Source organism: Pleurodeles waltl, chromosome 7, assembly GCF_031143425.1.
Source record: "Pleurodeles waltl isolate 20211129_DDA chromosome 7, aPleWal1.hap1.20221129, whole genome shotgun sequence".
Lineage (NCBI taxonomy): Eukaryota > Metazoa > Chordata > Amphibia > Caudata > Salamandridae > Pleurodeles > Pleurodeles waltl.
Window position 1 is genome coordinate 717,405,566 of NC_090446.1, and position 6,483 is coordinate 717,412,048.

At 45.5% G+C, this 6,483-nt stretch overlaps 1 long non-coding RNA gene across 1 annotated transcript; it reads left to right on the forward strand.

The window, feature by feature from the left end:
• Positions 1-1,325: 1,325 nt before the first annotated feature.
• LOC138245528 (uncharacterized) lies at positions 1,326-2,631 on the forward strand. Its single transcript, XR_011194136.1, has 2 exons — positions 1,326-1,538; positions 2,093-2,631. It is a non-coding gene; the product is annotated as an uncharacterized lncRNA (long non-coding RNA).
• Positions 2,632-6,483: the final 3,852 nt, after the last annotated feature.

The window sequence follows — 6,483 nt, forward strand, 5'->3', positions numbered from 1 at the left end:
ATGTTTGCTAAATGTAGGCAATTTAGATATTTTTGGAAAATTTAATCTGTAAGTAGATAACGTATCTGATGTTGAAGCCAAGGAACCAGTAAAAGCATGCCTAACTATGATTTTAGGGCTATGCTCAGTTCCGGACTTGAAATCCATGCATTCTACAGCACATTTTTAATTATATATTCAATTGCATTTGTTATAATATAGTAAATATTAACCTTACAGTGCACCAGGAAACAGCAATATTTATTTGGGCTTTTCAACGATTTCCTCACCATCACTCCAGTGCCTGTCAACTCTCCATAGCCCCTCTCTCACATCTATTTAATTTGTTTTATAGTACCTCTCTTACCAACGTAGGGTTTTAGAGCACTTTACATCACACACACATACAGAGACAATGAACTATACATGTGTAAATCAGTGTGTAGAAAATGTTACACAAGACAAAGGGGTGGTTTCACGTCATCCATACTGATAGGCATTTTTTAAGAGTACTTGGTCTGGGGAAGCAGAAACTCAGGATTCAGATTGTAACACTGTGGTTAATGTTGACTTTGATAATAACATTTTATTTCTACCCAAACAAACACCTTTTAGCCAAATAAGGATAACTAGACTGGAAAAAACATAACTTTCTAACCTGTACCATGCAGTTTACATGCAGCTCTTTGATGGCAGTTCATAGCTCACTGTATTAGATTATGACTGTAACTGATGAATTGCACAGTAACAAAAGGAGCTCTGTGACAAAAGCAGTATCCCGCTGAGCCATGCACATAAAATACTGCTGTGTGTCTGCATAGTACACATTCTTTGCTGAACGCATATTAACCCTCTGCACTACCTTAGATGAGTCAGAACTGCTGCTAGGCAAAACCCCATCTCTCTGCAGCAGGTACATTACTCACCAGAGTTATCCTGCCACTTTTATTGTTGCCTGAAAAGTGTTGGATGTACAAGAAATTCTGCAATGCTTTTAAAACTGCTACAAAACTGTCCCGAGTAACAAACCCCTCCCGCCCCACCACCCTTCAAGCCTCTGGGGAAATTCCAGATGCCTGGTACGGCCAGTCCGGCCTTGGCTTCTTTCAACAGTTCGTAACCACTGAGTCAGACATACTGTTGAGATGGTCTTTCATTCCTCTTGCTTTGTCCAGTTTTGTGAAACTGGAACATTGCAGCTAACAGGTCTGTGACGGGCCGAACGGAGACAGCCCGCACACAAAAACAACTGGTGCTGACACTGCCCCAAGTGCTCGGGAACATCCTGGGGCAGGAGCCAATTGGATGTCCTTGACCGCCATGACGTTGCGACCAGGAAGCGGAACGGCAGGACCTGGAGGAGGAGAAAAGCCGGCGTCCCACAGACGAGGAGAGAGCGACGAGGAGGAAGAGGAGAGCGGCGTCGCTGGAGTGCAGACCTTTTAGCCCCGGAGAGAAGAGGACGAGGAGAAGGCAGACGGAGGAATGAACTCCGCGGTGGCACTGGGAGGCGGAGCAAGGAACTCCCCCACGCTTCTGGAGAAGCGTGGCACGATCAGGTGCGTGTCTATGCCAAACTGAGGGTCACCAGGGGTGCGGGAGGACGGGAGGAGCAGGTATAGTAAGCAAGGGGGAGTGGGTGGCAGGAATAACAAAAGGGAAAAGGAATACGGGCACTTTAAGGGCACTACCCCAATAAAAGAAGGCACTGAGGTGTACATACGCTACACTACAAAGTCCCACAGTAGTTACAGCACTGAGAGGAAGGACCTCAGTAACAAATCACCTAAAGAGCAGCAAAGGAAGGAGTAGGAATAATAAGAGGAATGAATACATGAAAGATAGAGGGCTGTAGGAGGACAGTAAAAGCTACACGAGCGAAGGAAAAGCCAGCATAGCAGAATCCTAGAGAGAGGAAAGAGACAAGAGAGAGAGAGAGATAAAGTACACAGTAACAACCGGAACAGAGAAAAGGAAGAGAGAAAAAGAGCAAGACATATGAAAGACAGAGGAGGAAGGAAAAGAAGAGGGAGGGAAGGAAAGAGACAGAAAGAGATTAAAACCACTTACCAATACTTCTCTTGTTCTTCTCCACGCATGCGCTTCCTGGGAGCCCTGAAAGAGAAGAAAAGAACATAGAAGAGGTGAAGATCCAGGGAAACGAGACCGAAGCTATCCAGGAAACAGTACAAGAAACAGAGTACAAGCCTATTCGTCACTACACTATATTCTTCAATAAATCACATTCTTAATTTGTCTAAGTTAGTCTTCTTTTGGCTTCCTTTGGATAAGCCATATAAGGCTAAATTTTCTTTTTAATGTTGTGCTTGGGCATAACTTAATTGGGGTCAATATGCGTTTTTTCATGATAATTAATATTCCAATTTCTCTATTGATGACCCTCAAGGCAACCATATGATGTTTAATAACTGCCTCAAAGAATTATTAGAGGTTTTGATTACACTGTAAACTTATAAACCATGCCAACACAAACCCCAATGTCTCCTTGGTTTACCAAGAAGCTATGTGCAGCCAAACTGCAATGCAAAAACTTGAAAGAATTTCAAAGATAAATAATTCCTAGGAACTTGCCTGCTATAAAGTGGAATTGCGAGGTTGTAAAGAACTAATAAAAGTGGCCAGATCTAAATATTTCCATGATTGTATTCCTCATTCAAAAACCTGATGTGTTTGTAATATATTGTAGTGGCTCTATGTTGAACCAACACAGGAGCTCCCAATGGATTTATCAAAGACCTGTGACACTGTTCGGGAGCCCAGAGGTGTCTGTCCTACATCCGTCAAGGTCGGTAAAGACTAACTGCTCTTTCGTCTTTTTAATTCTGATTGGTCTATTTTTAATTCAGCCTCTGTCTACCAAATAAGAGAGAAATGTACCTCTATTTCTTTAGGCTCTCCCCTTAGGCTAGTTAAGAGTACATCAACTAAGAAGGTGAGTGCCTTAGTTGCCCCTGTCCAGACCACCCTCTGGGCCTCAATTAGAAGAATCTGACACATTGCCATTTATGTGTCAGATTTCTTGTGCTTCCAGCACATCCCCTACAATACAGATCTCCATGGCTCACATTTTCACAGATGCGTCAAATATTCCGACACATCTGTTGACGCTAAACCCACTCATTTCTGGAGTAGGGTCGTGTGAGAAAGTAGCCTCCTTCTAGCATGGTTACCCCCATTTTTGGCCTGTTTTATCAGTGTTTGTCAGTGTGTGTTTACTGTCTCACTGGGATCCTGCTAGCCAGGACCCCAGTGCTCATAGTTTGAAACCTATTTGTCAGTGTGTTTTTACTGTCTCACTGGGATCCTGCTAGCCAGGACCCCAGTGCTCAAAGTTTGTGGCCAATGTGTGTTGTCAGTATGATTGACTGGAGTTCTGCTAACCAGAGCTCCAGTGCTTATGCTCTCTCTGTGTATCAAATTTGTCACTGCAATTTAGTAACTCCGTATTCCAATTCTGCTTGGCGCATTAGACCCCCCTTATAAGTCCCTAGTATATGGTACTTAGGTACCCAGGGCATTTGGGATTCCAGGAGATCCTTATGGGAAGCAGCATTTCTTTTGGCACCCATAAGGAGCTCATACAAACCTTTCTTCAGGACTGCCACTGAAGCCTGAGTGAAATAGTGCACAAACTAATTCACAGCCATTTTTCACTGCACAAGGTAACTTATAAGTCACCTATATGTCTAACCTTCATTTACTGAAGGTTAGGTTCAGTAGGTCCGGCTCCACCATGGACCCCCAGTACTGCCAAACCAGCTCTTTGAGGTTTCCACTGCAGACCCAGCTGCTGCCACCTCACAGACAGGTTTCTGCCCTCCTGGGGCTTGAGCAGCTCAATCCCAGGAAGTCAGAACAATGCATTTCCTTTGGTAGAGAGGTGTTACATCCTCTCCCATTAGAAATAGGTGTTACGGGAATGGGAGGGGTATCCTCCCAGAGCCTCTGGAAATGCTTTGAAGGGCACAAATGGTGCCCTCCCTGCATAACCCAGTCTATACCAGTTCAGGGACCCCCAGTCCCTGAACTGGCGTGAAACTGGACAAAGAAAAGGGGAGTGACCACTCCCCTGTCCATCACCGCCCCAGGGGTGGTGCCCAGAGCTCCTCCAGAGTGTCCTTGGTGTTAGCCATCTTGTATTCCAAAGTGTGGGGACCCTCTAGGAGCATCTGAGTGGCCAGTGCCAGCAGGTGACATCAGAGACCCCTCCTGATAGGTGCATACCTAGGTAGGCAGCCAATCCCCACTCAGGGCTATTTAGGGTCTCTCCTCTGGGTGTTTCCTCAGATTCGGTTTGCAAGATTCCTCCAGGACTCCTCTGCATCCTCTGCTTCAGCTTCTGACCATCGGATCAACCGCAGACTGCTCCAGGAACTACTGTAACTACAACAAAGTATCCAGGAAGACTCCTGTGACCTGCAACTTCAGCTCCAGACAGCAATTGCAACAGTTTCCAAGGTGTGCACGCTCTGAGGACTGTCTGTCTTCACCCTGCACCAGAAGAACCAAAGGAATCTCCTGTGGAGTGATGGAGTCACGTTCCTGCTTCAGCAGGCACCTCTCTGTGACGACAACCGATACTCTGGGACTCCTCTCCTGTCAATGAGCATGATCCCTGGAACACAGGTGGTAGACCGAAGTGACCCTGACTGTCCAAAAGTCCAGCTGTCCAAATTTGGTGGAGGTAAGAGCTTGCATCCCCGTGCAGTGACAGTACCCCTATGCACTGCGTCTTCTGCAGCTCCTTGGGCTTCTGTGCAGTTCTTTCAAACGTTCTTCATGCACAGAGTAGCCCAGGTCCCCAGCACTCCAACAACGCACAAGTTGTTCTCAGGTGGCGTGGGATCTGCCTGTGTAGTGCTGCGATGACCGCACTTTGCACCTCTTTTGTCCCCATATCCTGGGCCTCCCGTGGGTGCTGCCTGGTCTTCTGAGGGCTCTCTGAAGTGCTGAGAGACCCCTCTTTCTTCTCAGTCCACGTTGAGACCCCCAGGGCTCTCCTGGGTCCGGGCAGCTCCTCTTTGACGCAAACTGCATACTTGTGTGATCCAAGGCTCATTGGCGGGTGGCGGAAACTAGTGAACCAAACAGCCTGCATCCAACAACTCGACGTGGGATATCTCTTGCACCAAGCAGGAACCCGCAGCTATCTTCTTTGGTGCATTTCTGTACTTTTCTTCCAACTGGAGAATCCACTTTTGCAACTTCTTCCAGTTGGGCAGGGGCTCCTATTCTTCCCGGACTCTTCACCGACTTCTGGACTCGGTCTCCTCTCTCCACAGGTCTTCAGGTCCAGGAAGCCATCATTGGTTGCTTGCAGTCTTGCTTTGTTCTTGCATAATTCTTCATCACGACTTTTAGTGTGTTCTGAGGAAACTTGCTGTACTTTACTCCTGCTTTCCTGGGCTCTGGGATGGGGTACTTTACTTACCTTTAGTGTTCTCTTACAATCCTAGCGCCCCTCTACACACCACACTTACCTAGGGTGGAATTCAACAATTACATTCCACTATTTTAGTATATGGTTTGTGTTGCCCTTAGTCCTATTGCAATCTATTGTATTTTCTACTTTTTGCACTATTCTATGACTGGTTACTTACCTGATTTTGGTTACTAGCGTGTATATTGTGTATAATACTTACCTCCAGAAGGAGTATTGCCTCTAAGATATTTTTGGCCTTGTGTCACTAAAATAAAGTACCTTTATTTTTGGTAACACTGAATATTGTATTTTATTGTGTATAAGTCCTGTGGGACTATAATGGTATTGCAAGAGCTTTGCATATCTCCTAGTTCAGCCTTGGCTGCTCTGCTACAGCTACCCCTAGACAGCCTAAGCTGCTAAACACTGCCTACATTTCACTGATAAGGGATAATTGGACCTGGCATAACGTGTAAGTACCTTAGGTACCCATTACAAACCAGGCCAGCCTCTTACAGGTCATTAAATTGACACAACTCCACAAATGCAAGGAGTCTCCCATAGGAAAAATCCCTGTATCAATTTTACGCCTTGTCTAAGCAGGGAATAACATTTTGATGCAGTGAAGTCACAGAATGATTCAGTGAAATGTAAATTTCACTGTTTCAGTTCTGTATAACTTTTCCCATGGGAAGGCCTATCCTGCATACATTTTACCTGCCACTGGTATAATGTGGTGCTGGGCTTTACAAACTGACGCATTGGGCCCAATGCGTCCATTTGGAAATATGAACTAGTGTACTGCACTGCTAGTGCCACTGCTGCATTAAAAAAATGACAAAAACGTGGCACTAAGGGTTTGTAAATGAGACCCTCTGTATTTCTTCACTTTTGTCATGGATTGTTCCGTCCCCCCGAAAATCAGCCTTGCTTACTCAACTTTTGAAGAAAAAAAACAGTGGCTTTCCCGTCTACTCTGTCCAATTACAGGCCCATCTCACTACTTCTCATGGTGGCACAGGTCACCAAGTATATTGCTAACCATGTAATTACTACTTTGT